Source organism: Rutidosis leptorrhynchoides, chromosome 10, assembly GCF_046630445.1.
Source record: "Rutidosis leptorrhynchoides isolate AG116_Rl617_1_P2 chromosome 10, CSIRO_AGI_Rlap_v1, whole genome shotgun sequence".
Lineage (NCBI taxonomy): Eukaryota > Viridiplantae > Streptophyta > Magnoliopsida > Asterales > Asteraceae > Rutidosis > Rutidosis leptorrhynchoides.
This window is the reverse complement of record NC_092342.1, coordinates 251,178,434-251,198,006: the sequence shown is the minus strand read 5'-3', so window position 1 is coordinate 251,198,006 and position 19,573 is coordinate 251,178,434.

Genomic DNA, 19,573 nt, shown 5'->3' with positions numbered 1-19,573 from the left:
TATGTGCATTCGACACTATTTCATATAGTCAAGGTGGCGCGTCAATTAAATCAAGTAACGTGAGATTTAGGTTGAATAAGAATTAGATATGATAGAAGAGTTCGAGTATAATGCACAAGTAGTCAAGTAATTTCTACTTCAAGTCTATATGCCGGTTGTAGTCTGGACTCACTAATGTACCCTATGACTCTGGGTTGACACCAATGAACTCTAAATTCCTACAACCAAGGCTCTGATACCATCTGTAGCGACCTGACAAAATCGTCATTGACGGCGCCGGCTACTTAGGTCCCATTACGTGGTCATAAGTCTTTAAAATGACATTTGACCGAAAATATGTCGCATTCATTTCAAAAGTTAAGATTTGTTCCTAAGTTTACAAGAATCGTTCATCCAAAAGTTACGTTACAAAGTTATAAGTACAATTGAAATCCATGCGACACGATTTAAAAGTAGCCAAAAGATGCTCCATGTATGCATGTATATACTCGACATCCAAGCAAGTATCAAAAGTAATGAGCGGAAGCATGTATCACAAAACGTTCAAGGGCCAGAGAAAAACGTAGAAATCTGTCAACGAAAACGTTGGTGAAATCATAGGTTTAAGTAATTAAGTACAATTGAACCACAAGATTTGTAACATTGATATAATAGTAATACATTCCAAAAGTTTGCTTCACGAGCACCCAATTATCAATGCTTAACATTCCTTCCATAGAACCCCATCACAATAGTGTTAGAACATACACTGTTTCTCGAAAATATATTTCATTCGCAAACGGTAGCAAACCGTTTGAATGAGGGTTTGCCAAACCCATATGGCCATATAACATAAGTTCTCGCTTACACCCGGCAAGTGTAACTAATGATAATCGAATTGAGGATTTTTGTTCAAACTCGTATGTAGAATGTTTGTTTTCCTGTACTTGTGTTCACTTAGTAAAAAGAAACGTTTATGTTTTCTCATCCCAAATGTAAGTTCAAAAGAGTAAAAGTGGGACTATGATCTCACCTTGAGTGCACGTATGAAAAGTACTTCACAAAGTAACGTGTGCAAAGGACAATGCTAGTCTTGACCTAAACAAATAGGTCGTATCAATAACGGTAAACATGATAGGTCAAAGATGTTCAATTAGTCCTATGGCTCGTTACAACTCGATTATGTAGCATGTGAATCAATTTGTCAAGTTTCATGCAAGATACAAGTATAGAAACAAGCTAGGAAGGTTGCATAATCTTTTGGTTAAGTTTGACAAAAAGTCAAACTTTGGTCGGTCAAAGTCAATGAAAAATTCAACACGTTCGGGTCGGGTCCCGAACTATTTTTCTGAGGTTTTTATTCATATATAAGCATGTTAGAACAAGTCTCATGTGGATCGGAGGTCCATAGCGTGCCAAACATTTTTCATATTTTGACCAAGGAGGTCAGAACCTGGACACGCCTTATGTCGCGCCGCGACATAGGCTGGCCGCGCCGCGGCACATAACGTGTGCTGGTACCTGGTTAGTTTCAATTGATCAAGTCTTTTTCCGAACATCGATCAAACACAAATCACAAACCGTAAACACTTATGACACGCATTTCATATCGTTGGAAAGCTAATTTGACAAAGAACACAACTAAACACATTTCATCAACCAAAAACATCATTTGCAATAACCGAATTTCCAACATTTAATGCTCAATTAATGCTCAAGTTCATAAATGCACAAAATAGGATTTGGGAATTTAATGCATACATATGACACGCCGTTTCGTAGGTAATCAAGCATACAATCTAACTAACCACTTACCAACCACAATTCATGGCATTCAATACATTAAATGTTCACATTCAATTCTATCAAACCCTAACCAACAACATCAAAATCACTAATCATGTTTATGAAGTTTTCTAAAACAACCTACACATCAAATTGAAGCTAGTGGTGTTAGGAACACATTTAATACATGCATTTATAACATTTAACATCATCCACACAACCAAATCACCAAATCAAACACACCAAAGTTTATGTTCATGCTAGTTACTTCAAATAACAAAATCGAACATATAAATCATATATTCATGTTAGACTTGAGCCATAGACACTAATTAACAACTTTATAAGTTAAAAACATCAAGAACACAAAATCTAGTGATTTTAGAAAGTTACCCAAACTTGATGAAATCGGTATGGAATCGAAGAGGAAGTTGCAAGGATTTCAAATATGTTATTTGTTTTGCAAGACACCCGCTAGCTCGGATTTAGATGATGATTTTTTGAAATGGATAATTGAAAGAAAATGGAGAAGTAGTGAAAGAAAAGGAAAATGAAAATGAAAAAGAAAGGAGGTGGGGTTGACTAGTCAAATGCTAGTCACCTCTTTGGATCTTTGGCGAAACTAGTCCCTCGAGTTCGGTTGCGGGTGCGTGAATTACCTAAACGAGATATTTTTTAAAACGCGTATCAACGGGAGATGTTATAAACATATAACGGAATTTAAATAGTTAAACGGAAAAGTAAACGGAAAAAGGCGGGATGTTACAGGTAAGGGCATTCGATTGGATTAGAGATCCCGCTTGTTGTTTAGGGGACGCTTTTGGGATTTGATAGCTTTTGGAGTTTGACCGATACTTGGGTAGTTTAACCCCCAAACACCATGCTCATAGTGTCGTTTGGAAATTAAACTAATATGGTCGAAACTAATGATTTGTACGAAACTCGTAAAACGGCCGATGTGGGCCCCGTTTTGTAAAACTCGTTTCGATATTGGAAATCTATTAGTTTTACTTAAATTGATACGTTGTAAAAAGGTTTTCGTTTAATAGTGCCGGGAAGTGGGATTTCCGCTCACGTAAGTGAGCACGGGGATCAGTCCCTGACAGAGCAACGGGACGCCGTCCAAAAAGGCTGGACGCCGTCCAGGCCTTCAGTGCTGGACGCCGTCCAAGAATCTGGATGCCGTCCAGATGTACTGGTCCAGAATTTTTTTTTTATGGCGTATTTTTGGTATAACGAAGTCGGGTCGTTACACCTGAAAACCGTGGGTTGTATGCTCTAGTCGCGCAGGTGAAATTTGATGTTGAGTTATGTGTTTTTTCTCCTCTAGAGATTGTGTCATTATCTGGAATGCAGCTATCGTTATTTATAGATGTGAATAATTGTCCTTTAATAGCCACGACAGGAGACAAATAGGACATATCAGTACAATGTCGTACTATCCTGTCGAATAAAGCTGTGTATGCACGTGGTCCCCTATGTATCGTGTTATTCTACCACCTTCTGTTATTCGTACGTTTATGGAGATTATGTCCTTTATCCGAGTACTGTTCTTTGTCTTATTCAGCCCATTTTTTTATTTCACGCAATTCTCTGGTTGCGCATTATCAATGCGCGCGATGTCGACCATATCGTTTTATACGTTATGCGCCATTGGTTTACTTTGGTATTTTAGCACTTTCAAATGCGCAATTATTGCAAATGACGCGTGCATGGCGTTAGCGTGTTTTATGTGCGTCATTATTACAATTATTTTTGCTATACTATATTTTTGTTTTAATCACATATTAAAAATATTATAATATTTTTTTTTGATATTTAATGGATATCTATTAACTCGTTTAATCAAATGAATAATGAATATAAATAGATGAACTGAAATTAAATGAATATAGATAGAAAACAAAATAAATATGATACGACATCACCCGATCTATTCAAATCATTAACTATTAAATATACTATAACTATATAAAGACTTTGAAGATTTGATTGTCAAGGGGACAATAAAGTTTTGAGAGGTGATACTCACACACCTATTTTTGATCTATACACACTTTTTACCCTAAAACTTAGGGTTATATCTTTAAGTTTATCTAGGGAATTGAACCTCTATTATTGTAAGTAAGGACGTAATAGTAAATTTGGTGTGTATGGATTAAAAACTAGTGTGTGAGTATTACCTTTCTAAAGTTTTATTCGACCCACCCTTCTAAATTAAAAGATTCGTAAATATGGGTCGGGTCGGGTCAACACTACTCGATTATTTCATCACTACTTGTTCTTCCCCAAAACATAAAAACCAAAACCAAAACAATAACAAACCCTAGGGGAGCTAAGCAGTTGGAGAAAATGGGAGGAGGAGGAGGAGGTTATGGGAATGGTACTTACAAAGGCGTCCATATTCATCAGCCTAAACGTTGGCATACCGTTACTGGCAAAGGCATGTGCGCCATGATGTGGGTATTTCCTTTGCATTTGATCTTGCCTTTCCCAAGTAAACTCGGGTCCTCTTTTGGCGTTCCAACGGACTTTAACAATCGGAATTCGGCTTTGTTTCAATGTCTTGACGGAGGTCTCCACAATTTCAACCGGTTCCTCCAAAAAATGAAGTTTGTCATCAATAGTAAGTTCCTCGAGAGGGATGACGATATCGGGTTCGGCAAGACACTTTTTCAAGTTAGATACATGGAAGGTAGGATAGACAGAGTTCAATTGAGGTGGATGGTCTAAACAATAAGCAACGGTTCCAATACGCTCCAAGATTTCGAAAGGACCAATATACCGCGGATTTAGCTTCCCGCGTTTCCTAAAACGGATCTCACCTTTCCAAGGTGCGACTTTTAACATTACTCGGTCACCGACTTGAAATTCGAGGTCGTTGCGTCTTTTGTCGGTATAGCACTTTTGACGACTCCGGGCCGTCCGAAGCCTATCTCGGATTTGAACGATCTTCTCGGTGGTTTCGTGAATGAGTTCGGGTCCGGTGATTTGTACGTCGCCTACTTCAGCCCCACAAAGAGGAGAACGGCATTTTCGGCCATATAACGCTTCGAATGGGGCGGCTTTTATACTCGCGTGATAACTATTGTTGTAGGAGAATTCGGCGAGAGGTAAGTGATAATGCTAAAAACGAACATATATTTCATAGCATTATTCCTCAAGAAAGACAAGCTTTTAGTTGCAATTGTTCTATTTAAAAGTGATATTCGTTTAAATAATAAAAGGTGAAGACAAAAGACAGATTCGACGAATTGAAGACGCAAAGGTCCAAAAAGCTCAAAAGTACAAAATACAATCAAAGTGGTTCCAATTATTGATAAGAAACATCTCGAAATTACAAGAGTACAAGATTCAAAACGCAAAGTACAAGATATTAAATTGTACGCAAGGACGTTCGAAAATCCGGAACCGGGACATGAGTAAACTCTCAACGCTCGACGCAACGGACTAAAAATTACGAGTCAACTATGCACATAAATATAATATAATATTTAAATAATTCTTAAAATTATTTATATATTATATTTATATTAAAAATCCGTCGGCAAACAAAGAGCCAAAGCTGGGTGAGCTGTAATTTCAAACTCCGCGAGTTGCGGTGTTTGAAGGCAAAAAATTATGCGACTCGCGGAGTTCACCTGGACTCAAATTCCTATAAAAGCCAACGCAGTTCGACGAGTTTTAATATCATATAATCTATCTCTCTCTCAATATATACGTAATATATATATATATTTATATTTTAATTTTAATTTTAATTTTAATTCTAATAATAAGGGTATGTTAGCGAATGTTGTAAGGGTGTAAGTCAAAATTCTGTCCGTGTAACGCTACGCTATTTTTAATCATTGTAAGTTATGTTCAACCTTTTTAATTTAATGTCTCGTAGCTAAGTTATTATTATGCTTATTTAATCCGAAGTAATCATGATGTTGGGCTAAAAATATTAAAATTGGGTAATTGGGCTTTGTACCATAATTGGGGTTTGGACAAAATAACGACACTTGTGGAAATTAGACTATGGGCTATTAATGGGCATTATATTTGTTTAACTAAATGATAGTTTGTTAATGTTAATATAAAGATTTACAATTGGACGTCCCTATAAATAACCATATACACTCGATCGGACACGATGGGCGGGGTATTTATATGTACGAATAATCGTTCATTTAACCGGACACGGAAATGGATTAATAGCCACTAGAATTATTAAAACAAGGGTGAAATTATGTACAAGGACACTTGGCATAATTGATAACAAAGTATTAAAACCCTGGGTTACACTCAGTCGACATCCTGGTGTAATTATTAAACAAAGTATTAAAATCTTGTTACAGTTTAAGTCCCCAATTAGTTGAAATATTTAAACTTCGGGTATAAGGATAATTTGACGAGGACACTCGCACTTTATATTTATGACTGATGGACTGTTATGGAGAAAAACCAGACGGACATATTAAATAATCCAGGACAAAGGACAATTAACCCATGGGCATAAAACTAAAATCAACACGTCAAACATCATGATTACGGAAAGTTTAAATAAGCATAATGCTTTTATTTCATATTTAATTTCCTTTATTTTATATTTAATTGCACTTCTAATTATCGCACTTTTATTTATTGTTATTATATTTAATTGCAATTTTAATTATCGTACTTTTTAATTATCGCAAGTTTATTTTATCGCACTTTTATTTATCGCAATTTCATTATCGTTATTTACTTTACGCTTTAAATTAAGTCTTTTATTTATTTAATATTTTACATTTTGTTTTAACTGCGACTAAAGTTTTAAAATCGACAAACCGGTCATTAAACGGTAAAAACCCCCCTTTATAATAATAATATTACTTATATATATATTTGTATTTTTATAAATTAAACTAATATAGCGTTAAGCTTTGATTAAAAGATTTTCCCTGTAGAACGAACCGGACTTACTAAAAACTACACTACTGTACGATTATGTACACTGCCTATAAGTGTTGTAGCAAGGTTTAAGTATATCCATTCTCTAAATAAATAAATATCTTGTGTAAAATTGTATCGTATTTAATAGTATTTCCTTGTAAAATTTAATAGTATTTTATACCCCTTAGCTTTAACTATCAAGTATTTTTGGCGCCGCTGCCGGGGATAATCTAGCTTAAAAGCCGGAAGCTCAACGCTAATAAATATATTAAAAAAAAATTTATTTTTAGTTTACTTTTATAAAAAGACGCTTTTTTAAAAATACGTTTTAAATATTCGAAAACATAAAAGAAAAACAAAAATATAATATTTTTAAGAGTTTGTTAAATATTTAAGTTTTATAAAGTTTCTTTATTTTTATTTTATAAAAATATAAGTTTTATTTAAATATTTTGTTTTTATTTAAAACATAAAATCAAAAACCGAAAAAAAAATTTATATATAAATCTAGTTTTAAGATTTTTATTTATAAAATTGTAACATATTTTTATTTCTATTCTAGTTTTTAAAATATAAGTTTTATTTAAATTATATAAATATTTTAATTAAATTAAAAACAGAAAAATAAAAAAATATATATAAATAAAATTACGTTGAACCTGTCAAACGAAGCAACCTGGTCTGAAATTTAAAACCCCGCGACTCGCGGAGTTTTCTAGCCTCGGGCACCGCAAGTCGCGGAGCAGCCCTGACACGGGTACACAGGAACCCTAACAGCATTAATTACGGGATAATTATTATTATTATTAATTCTAAACCCTAATTAGGGTATTTTTATTATAATATTTAGTTTTAATTAGTTTATTTTGTTTTATTTAATTTTATTTAGTTTAATTAAATTATAAAATTAATAATTTTATAAAATAAATAATATAAAAATAATTTTTTTTATAAAAATTGTACTTTTTACAACTTTTAGTATATTTTTATATTTTGTCCCTTTTTAATTGTTTTAGCGTAATATTTGTGTTTTTCGCTAGTTTTTAGTTTTAAACTTAATTTTTGCCATAGTTATTTTTATTTATAGATTTTTAGGCTTTGTCGTAAAATCCCTTAAATGCTTTTTCTTTAGACTTAGATCTAGGTGCTTTAGAATTTTGCGACGCCTTTTTAAATTTTAGTGCTTTTTTTTTTTAAGTTATTGCCATTTGGGATATAGTTTTACTTGTAAGCTTTAATATTTTTAGACACCTTTTACCTATGTATCAATTATCATTCCAATTAGTAATCTCAATTTGCGATTATAATTTTAAGTTAGTGATAGTAATAAGGTTGGGTTAGTCGAGTGTTTTTAAGTTTTATAAGTCATTTCTTTTTATTTCTTATTTTCCGACGCCTTTTATTTTTCAACCCTTTTCTTTTCCTTTTTCGACGCGCTCTTTTTCTTTCTTATTTCTCGCCATTCTAGTTTTAGGACATAGATTTTTATTCTACTTCTTATCTAAATTTCTTAAAATTACGAAAATTTATTTTAAGTGGTTAAATTGATAGACATCAAAATTTTCTGGTTCGTAGTAATAGTTGGATTTGTACGTGGACCGGGTTATTGGAGCCAAACAGTCCTCAATTATATTGAGACCAAACGAATCCTGCCCCTCTGCTGCATCTTTTGGCTATTCGAAACGTGGGCAAAATCAGAAAAGTCTATTAATTGGATAACTTATATAATTTTTTCTTTCCTTTTAAAAACTAATAGGATATTCAGTGAATGCACCGAGTAAGACGTTCACCACCTTTTGTACGTTCACCACCTGTAACTAGATCAAGACATCTAGCAAATATTACCGCCGTTGATTTTTCTTTAGAATCGTCATCTAGTTGACCAAGTACTCCAATTCAAATTTCTGATAATCCATTTTTTGAACCCGACCTCACAATTGAGAATCCGAAGAATATTCAGGGACGATTCATAGATCCTGAACCATTAAATTTTCCTCCGGAACCACCAATCATTCAAACAGAGATTGTTGAGGAACGAACCATTAAATCAGAATCCTCTAGTGATTCCGATTCAACAAATTCAATTATGGAGAATCTAGAACCTTAAGTATGGAAGACCGAATGAGAGCTAAACGTACTGGCCAAGGTCACGCAATTACTCATCCAGACATTAATGCGCCAGATTATGAAATCAAAGGACAAATTCTACACATGGTGACTAATCAATGCCAATTTAGTGGTGCGCCGAAGGAAGATCCAAATGAACATCTTCGTACCTTTAATAGGATCTGCACTCTATTTAAAATAAGAGAAGTTGAGGATGAACAGATATATCTCATGTTATTTCCCTGGACTTTAAAGGGAGAAGCCAGAGATTGGTTGGAATCGTTACCTGAAGGGGCGATTGATACATGGGACGTTTTAGTTGAAAATTTTCTTAAACAATTCTTTCCGGCATCTAAAGCCGTAAGACTTCAAGGAGAAATTGTTACGTTCACACAGAAACAGAAAGAAACTTTATATGAGGCGTGGATAAGATTTGGAAAGTTATTAAGAGGATGTCCGCAACATGGTTTAGACACCTGTCAAATAGTAAAAATATTCTACCAAGGATGCGACATCACTACAAGAAAAGACATCGATATAGCAGCTGGTGGTTCTATTATGAAGAAAACTGAAACTGATGCTTATAAAATTATTGATAACACTGCTTCCCACTCACATGAGTGGCACCAAGAAAAAAGATATCGTTAGATCATCTAAAGCAGCTAGAGCCGATTCTAGCCATGACTTAGATTCCATTTCCGCAAAGATAGATGCTATGGAGAGACGAATGGAAAAGATGACTAAAGATATCCACTCAATACGAATTAGTTGTGAGCAGTGTGGAGGACCACATTTGACAAAAGATTGTCTCAGTATTGAATTAACAATGGAACAAAGAGAGAATATTTCATACATAAACCAAAGGCCTGGAAATAATTATCAGAATAATTATCAACCGCCAAGACCGATCTACAATCAATACCAGAATTATAACCGAAATATTTCATACAACAACCAACAAGGTCCTAGCAATCAACAAGTATCTAACAATACTTACAATCAGCAAAGACCTAATTTTCAAAACAAACCATCACAAACCGATGATAAAAAGCCGAATTTAGAAGATATGATGACGAAGCTAGTTGAAACTCAAACGCAGTTTTTCACATCTCAGAAACAAACTAATGAACAAAATGCTCAAGCATTTAGAAATCAACAAGCTTCTATTCAAAATTTGGAACAAGAAGTAAGTAACCTAGCAAGGTTAATAGGTGAAAGAAAACCGGGAAGTTTACCTAGTGATACAAATGCAAACCCCTGGAATGAAACAGCTAAAGCCATTACCACAAGAAGTGGTACAACACTTAAACCTCCTGAAATACCTGTAACTTCTGATGAAGCTATTCCTACTCCACAAGAACCACAACCTGAACAAGATAAGGAAAAAGAACCGGTAGTTGAAAAGGTTAATGAAGATAACACAGCTAAGGATAAACCTTATGTTAAATCATACTAACCACCACTTCCTTACCTGAGTAAAATGAAGAAAGAGAAACTTGAAGCCGAGCAATCCAAATTCTTGGATATGTTTAAACAGATAAATGTAAATCTTCCTTTCATTGATGTGATTTCAGGAATGCCTAGATATGTTAAATTCTTGAAAGATCTGATCACGAATAGAAAGAAAATGGAAGAACTCTCGGCTGTTACTATGAACGCTAATTGTTCAGTAGTGCTGTTGAATAAGATACCAGAAAAATTATCTGATCCAGGAAGTTTCACAATTCCATGTTTTCTGGGTAGTCTTAGTTCAATAGAAGCATTGGCAGACTTAGGTGCTAGTATAAATTTAATGCCGTATTCACTATATGCTAAACTAGACCTTGGAGAATTGAAACCAACAAGAATAAGCATACAACTAGTCGATCGATCAATAAAATATCCTAGAGGGATAATGGAGAACATGCTAGTTAAAGTTGGTACTTTAGTATTTCCAGTAGATTTTGTTGTTCTGGACATGGAAGAAGATTCTCAAGTTCCTCTCATATTAGGAAGACCATTCTTAAACACTGCTAAAGCAATGATAGACGTGTTCGGTAAGAAATTGACCCTAAGTATAGAGGACGAGAGTGTTACCTTTTCAGTTAATAGAGCAATGCAATAATCGCAATCTGCAGATGATACATGTTATTATATTCAAACTATAGATTCACATGCAGAATTATTAGAAGAATTTCCAGAATTACAAGGAACGGGAGAATGTTCTTTAGGAGAAGGTAATGAACCAATTGATGAAGCTGAAATGTTAGCTACACTAATAGCAAATGGATATGAACCAACAACAGAAGAAATTCAAATGCTCAAAGAAGAAGACAGATATCGATATAAATCATCGATAGAAGAACCACCGACATTAGAATTAAAGCCACTTCCAAACCATTTGGAATACGCTTATTTACATGGTGAATCTGAATTACCTGTAATAATATCGTCTTCTCTTACTGAAAATGAGAAATCACAACTCATTTCTGTGTTAAAAGCTCATAAACCAGCCATTGCATGGAAGATTCATGATATTAAAGGAATAAGTCCTTCGTATTGCACACATAAAATCCTTATGGAAGAAGGTCATAAAACATATGTGCAACGCCAACGAAGACTGAATCCGAATATGCAAGATGTAGTTAAAAAAGAAATTATTAAACTGCTAGATGCAGGTTTAATTTATCCAATCTCTGATAGTCCATGGGTAAGCCCAGTTCAATGCGTGCCTAAGAAGGGTGGCATGACTGTCATTACAAATGAAAAAAATGAGCTTATTCCTACAAGGACTGTAACAGGATGGCGTGTATGTATTGATTATAGAAAATTAAATGACGCCACCAGAAAAGATCACTTTCCCTTACCTTTTATTGATCAAATGTTGGAAAGATTAGCCGGAAATAGTTACTATTGTTTTCTTGATGGATTTTCCGTATATTTTCAAATTCTAATAGCACCCGAAGATCAAGAGAAAACCACATTCACGTGCCCTTATGGTACTTTTGCTTACAAACGCATGCCATTTGGACTTTGCAACGCCCCTCCAACCTTTCAAAGGTGTATGATGGCGATTTTTCACGACATGATAGAAGAATGCATGGAAGTTTTCATGGATGACTTTTCAGTCTTCGGTGATACATTTGAATCATGTCTAGCTAATCTTGAACGAATGCTGATAAGATGCGAACAATCAAATCTAGTACTTAATTGGGAGAAATGCCATTTCATGGTTAAAGAAGGCATCGTTCTTGGACATAAAATTTCAAAAGAAGGAATTGAAGTGGATAGAGCTAAAGTAGATGTAATTGCTAAACTTCCACATCCCACCAATGTTAGAGGAGTTAGGAGTTTTCTAGGGCATGCCGGTTTTTACCGACGTTTCATAAAAGATTTTTCTAAAATTGCCACTCCTATGAATAAACTCCTAGAAAAGGATGCTCCATTCATCTTTTCAGATGAATGTATCAAATCTTTTAATATTCTTAAAGAGAAACTTACTAATGCGCCGATCATGATAACACCAAATTGGAATCTACCGTTTGAATTAATGTGCGATGCAAGTGATTTTGCAATGGGAGCCGTTTTAGGACAAAGGATTGAAAAACGATTTCAACCTATATATTATGCTAGTAAGACGTTACAAGGAGCACAAACGAATTACACAACTACTGAAAAAGAACTCCTTGCTATTGTCTTTGCTTTTGACAAATTTCGATCATATCTCGTTCTAGCAAAAACGGTGGTCTATACCGACCATTCTGCTCTCAGATACCTATTTTCAAAACAAGATGCCAAACCAAGATTAATCCGTTGGATCTTACTCTTACAAGAATTTGATATTGAAATCCGAGATAAAAGAGGAGCAGAAAATCTCGCCGCTAATCATCTTTCTCGTCTTGAAAATCCCGAATTAGAAGTTCTAAATGAATTGGCCATACAAGACAACTTTCCTGATGAATATCTATTGAAGATAGATTATAATGAAATTCCATGATTTGCAGACTATGCAAACAATTTAGTATGTGGATTCCTTGAAAAAGGATTATCGTACCAAAAACGAAAGAAATTCTTCAGTGATATAAAACACTATTTCTGAGAAGATCCACATCTATTTAAAAGTTGTCCAGATGAAATAATACGCCAATGTGTATTCGGAGATGAAGCTAGTAAAATTTTAAACCATTGTCACACAGGACCAACAGGAGGGCATTATGGGCCTCAACTAACAGCAAGAAAAGTTTATGATGCTGGATTCTATTGGCCTACAATTTACAAAGACGCACACCTTCTTTGCAAATCCTGTAATGCTTGTCAAAGGGCCGAAAAAATAAGTCAACGTGATGAAATGCCACAAAATGTCATCCAAGTATGTGAAGTATTTGACATTTGGGGTATTGACTTTATGGGTCTATTTCCAAAATCTCATAATAATCTCTATATTCTCGTAGCCATTGATTATGTATCTAAATGGGCGGAAGCACAAGCTCTCCCAATTAACGATGCACGAGTTGTAGTCAACTTTTTAAAACGTCTTTTTGCAAGGTTTGGAACGCCGAAAGCTTTAATAAGTGATCGGGGTACTCATTTCTGTAATAATCAACTTGAGAAAGTTCTTAAAAGATATGGAGTAACTCATAAAATCTCCACCCCATATCATCCACAAACAAGTGGACAAGTTAAAAATACCAACCGAGCTTTAAAACGTATTCTAGAGAAAACCGTATGATCAAATCCGAAGGAATGGTCCATTAAATTGGAGGATGCACTCTGGGCTTTTAGAATAGCCTACAAAACTCCAATTGGAACCACACCTTTTAAACTTATTTATGGAAAAGCATGTCATCTTCTTGTAGAAATTGAACACAAAGTATTTTGGGCTTTGAAGACATGTAATCTCGACTTACATGAAGCTGGACGTCTACGGTTAAGTCAACTAAACGAATTAGAAGAATTAAGACATGAAGCATACGAAAATTCGTTAATCTATAAGGAAAGAACGAAGAAATGGCATGATAAAAGAATCAGAAGTTCAAAAGAATTTAAAGAAGGAGACAAAGTTCTTCTTTTCAATTCACGATTCAAGCTATTTCCTGGAAAATTGAAATCAAGATGGTCTGGACCATTCATAGTCAAAAGAGTTTTCCCATACGGAACGATAGAATTAATAAATTCAAATGGGATTGAATTTAAGGTTAATGGTCACAGAGTTAAACATTACATAGATAGTCCGATGGAAGTTGACAACGAAGTTAATCACAATTTCGATAACACAGCCAACTAAGTGTGGGGAGAATCAAGTCTTTAAAGGATAATATGTATTTCTGTTAGAGTTAGATTTTCTGTTTTTGTGTAGTTCTCGAAAATGGAACCCGAATGGTCTTTCCCTAGCAGACCCTAAAGAACTAGTCTTCTCCCCCCATTCTGAATTTTTATTTTTTTTAGGTTTTTACGAAATGAAGACTTCCTGCGAACTAAACCATGGTCTAATGCTACACGCTTTGATCACTAAACGTAATAATGACACACTTCCGAGTGAAATAGTATCAGTAATCAGAGAAAGATTGGACGGAGTAAGAAAAGAATCCAGATGCGAAGATAATAAGTTACAATTTGGTAAAGGAAAATCAAAATCCGCAGCGAAAAGAAGAGCACGACACCTAGAAAGATGTCACAAATGCGAAAAATGGTCACATGGAGGTAAATGTTCAAATAATCAAACCTATTCAAACACCGAATTTGTTACTTTATGCAGAGACAGACCGTTCATATGCTTAGAAGAAAAAACACTGAATGCTCGAGGTTACGCCTATGTAGCCATGGAAAACCAATTAAACCGACTATCTTATGAATGGGATAGATCATATAACTAAGAATACTATCTCACAGGTAAGTCTGTACAGTTTTTATTTTTTTATTTTTATTTTTAACCTTTTGATAATAAACGCTAATTTGTTCGCTATAAAGTATTAAATTGGTATTGAATAAAATTAGGTTTGGCGACCGAAATTATTGATATCATTCAAAAATTTATTACATCACTGCGAAATTTAACGTTTATTCTTAAGGTATAAATATCTTTAATCAATCAACCCAAAATATTTCAAAAATTCGTCATGAGTTAAATTAGGTCATGGAACCGAAATTACTTTACCGAAAAGAGGGACGTATATTTTTGATAATATTTGATTGATTAAAGTGGGATAAAAGCCAAAAAGATTTTTAATTTTACCATGTTTTAAAAAATTAATATATAAAAATTAAAATAATATTGTAAACTTTTTAAAATTAATATATTTAAAATTGTAAATATTTGAAAAATTAATCTTTTTAATATAAGTTTGTATGTTTAAAAACAAAAATATAATATAAGTTTGGTGTGAATTTTTAATTTTTATTATATGAATTCTTAATTTTATGCATTTTAAATTTAAGTTTGGTGTGAATTTAAAAACAAAAATTTACTTTATTTCGCTAAGTTAAAAATATGATTTTTAAAATTCGTCGTGAGTTGAAGACTAGGTCTTTGAACCGAAATTGCTTTACCCGAGGGAGGGACGAGAACTTTTATTATCATTATTTTTAAACTTATTGAATTAAAGTATGCCAAAAACATAAAAAAAAAAAAACCCAAAAATCTTAGCTTTTAAAACAATCGCTACAAAAAGACAAATTTTAAAATTTTGTCGAAGGACGGACTAGGACATCGATCCAAAATGACCTCGTCCTAAAACAAAGGAAAACAAAATTTTAAATTTATTTTATATTTGTTTTATAAGTTAAGGCTTATATAAAAAAAAAAAAAAAAACCAAATACCGCGACTCGCGGTATTTGAAACTGCCAAACACCGCGACTCGCGGAGAGACCAAAATACAGAAAAAAATAAAATCGCTGGAACTGATCAGTCCACACACCACACACAAAAAATGCGAACAAAACACCCGAAAAACACACACTAAAACCTCTAAAAATCGAAATTTTTCACCGTTTTTCATCAAATCTTTTACTAAAATCATGTTGAGAAGGATGCTATCAAGGAATTACTCAAGAAAAATGGTAAATTTCTACACCTAAACACCATTTAATCCGAAAATTGGTGTTCTTGAGCAATTTTTTCCCCAATTCGATTTTGATACTTTTTAGTGTAATTATGCTTAAATTGCTTATATATTATGCTTGTATAACCTAGATTGATGCTATTTAACATGATTAGATGCCTTAAACTTCAAATTTTGAGTAATCTAGGGTTTGTGTTCTTGAGCAAATTTGGGGCTTTTTGATATAAACAGGTTATGGTCGATTTTTGTCATGAATTGTTGCTAAATTAAGTAGTGTAACATGTTTAGGTAGTTAAATGATCCAAACTTTGAGCCTAAGCATGATTTTGAGAATTAAAGTGGACTTTTTCAAGTCTGAAATTCATGAACTTGATTTTTGAGAGATAATGCCATTTGAAACTTGTTTAATTGCTAGTAATGATTATTTTGACATGTTATTTGAGTTGAATGCTTATGAACTTAGTGAACATTTTCGTATATGCTTATTTGAAAAAGTGTAGATTTGATAAAAATATGAAAATGAGCTTATGTTTGATATAAATTGAACATGTCATTGTAATTATTTTGATTGATGATTTTGCTGACACTAATGCATATTTGGATGCACAAAAATTGTGTTTAATGTGTTTTGCAGACTGAAAGGGGTGAATCTTCATCCCAAGCTCGCAATGCTCCTGCTGAGAATACGGAACAACAGGAGGTGGATAACTACTACAAACAAGATATACCTCATCCAGTCATGACATTTTCAGATATGCACTTGGAAGATTTGCACCCGAACTTGAGATTTGACAGACGTTGGATAGATTATCCAAAATACCAAAGGGATTTGCATACTCTTCATTCTAAAGCTGTTGAAGTACCTAGGGTAATAGAATGGGCACCGTTAGAAGCTGTAGAATTAGTCGGGCCAATTAGGGAATTACTTACACAGAGGTATGGTAATTCTACTTTTAACGATTGGGTACGTTTATTCAACATGCGTAGACCTGTATATAAAGTATGGTGTGAAGAATTATTGTGTAGTATAGAAATAAATGATAGGGTAGTTAGTTTAACCGATCGATCTTTTATTAGATTTTTGTTAGGAGGTTCGATGCGCCACATGTCTTTACTAGACATGGCTCAGGCTTTACGTATATATACGCCTGAGGAGTTACCATCTGCCGATTGTAGAGGGTTGATACTAAATGGTAGAAAGATAGACGAAAATTTTGAAACCCATGGTGTATGGAGTCAAATGACTAGCCATCGCCGATTTAAAGGGGGAAATTACTCTTATTTGGATATAGATAGAGCAGAGTTAAGAGTAATTCATAGGTTTTTAGCCAATTCGATTACACAACGAGGTAAGAATAAGGAAAAGGTAAATGAACAGGATTTGTTTTACCACATGTGTATTCGAGACCCACAAAGCGCTGTAAGTATACCTTATTGTGTGGGTTATTATTTATCAGCTATGGTTAGGGGGATGAGACCGCATAGCATAATAGGAGGTGGTATATTTATTACTTTGATTGCTGGATATCTCGGTTTGGATATAAGTCGGGGGGGATTATTAGTCGAAGAACCAGAACCCCGCGATACAATAGGTTTAAATGTATACCATGGTGCGAAGGTTTTGAAGAGGCGAAATAATGCCGCAGTACAATACCATGGTAGATATCCACAGATTGAGAGAAACCAACAGCCAGGTAATGTGGGAGGAGGAAATGAAATGACAGAAATGCAAAGGTTTATAGCTTCACAAGAGTATGAAAATGCTAGACATCGAGCATTTGAAGATTGGCAAGTTCATCAAAACCAAATCATAGCTCATTGCCAACATATAGGTAGAAACTATATTCCTACTCCATCGCCCGTATTTCCTCCCTGGTCTATAGAGATCCAACCACCGTATCCTACGTATAACCCAGCCGAAGCATTTTATAACACATATGGTTATGCATGGAACCCCTACTGGTATCAGTATCATCTCTAGTCTACTTAGTTTTATTTATTTTATAATTTGTAATGTTGATACATTTAATACTTATGTTGGAATTGTATTAGTTTTTATAATTTACAAATTTTTATTTTTAGATTTTAATAATGTTTGAATGTGGGGTAATATACCAAACTTCAAAAATATGTATATATGTTTGCAGTTTATCTTATGTAAACAACAGGGTAAAACAACGCATTTTCAAAGACTGGCATTAAGTTCAGAAAAAGCAACTAATTTTGACGACAAGATGCAAAATAAATGTGATATAACAATAAGACGGAATGAACAAATTATATGCACCATTTATCATTCAGCAAACAAACGCCAATATGTTTGGAAACTTTGGTAAAATTTAATCATTTTCACACAAATCACCCTCAATAATTTAAATTGTTACTGATTTCTTGCAAATGAGGGCATTGCAAGATCTTAAGTGTGGGAAGGGGTTAAATTCTTTCGGATTTTAAAATTTTTACTTTATACACTTGGTTACCATTAGAAATACTAGTAAAGTAGTAGTTGTATTAGAATCTAGTGCTCTCTGATAATAAAGAACAGCCCTAGTCTTATATACTGACTACCCAATTCTAGTAAAATTTTTCAAAATTTTCAATTAAATGAACTCAAAATCATGTTTATACATATTTATGAACGATAAAACTAGGTTTTAACACCGAAATTATTGTTACCTCGGAAAGGACATAAATTGAGAAACAAACTAAAATGTTAAAATTCATTTAAAATGGAATAGAGGACAATAAAAAGGAAAATAAAAGCCAAGTGTGAGAAAATTTACCAAGATATTTTGAACATATGTCACATATTTCTGTAACAAATAACTGAAAATACTTTTGCTTTGGACTAAACTAAACTGTTTTACCCGATGAAAGAAAAGAAGAGATGGATCTACACGATGAATCAATTCCATTATTAAAAGGAAGTAAAGTCTTCCGAAAAAGAAACGCGCTTCTTGATTTAGGTCAGGAAGTTGTCGTCCAGACCAGCTATAGGTTGACGAAAAATCTAGAAAAGTCATCACTAAAATCAGCAGGAAATCCACGGACCTCAGCATAAAACAGGATCGCCAAGTGGTCAGATTTATCCTAACCATGAGAAGGATTTATCTCGTAAAATGGGGGGGGCACCGTGCAAATTAGCTGGATAAGACTAATGAATCAGATCCCCAGAAAGGATAATCTCCTTAAAGATTAAAAATCAGCTTTTAAGACTGATATTACTCAATCCTAGAGATTGACCTTAAAGATTGAGAATTACAAACTCATGGAATTCAATGATATCTAAACTCGAGCTTGAACGAGAAAATATTTTGATCAAAATTACAAACCGATTTGTTTTCTGAAAACCCATTTTCAATGCGTTCATTACCATTGAACGTAAAATCCTAGGAATTCACCTGGAATTCATTTGGTCACCTGAACCAAATTGGGTGTCAACCGTAAGAACGGTGGTTGCATAGCATGGTCAAAGACAGGATCTTGTGCCAGACCAAAAAATCATAAGGGTGAGCTTTACTATTGCTCCTACCAAGGATAGTAATTGCGTCCGACACGTTATAGACCATAATTAAAAGCATGTCAGGGGACATTGCCTTAACAGTTGCTTGTTCAACGCTTTCCTTTACAACCGGACGGTAGTTTACCGAAAGGTAATATACGGAGCAAGTATACTGGACGTGTTGCTTTCCTAATACAAGGTTAGCAAGTGGGTGACACAAAACCGCAAGTTTTGAGCTAAAAT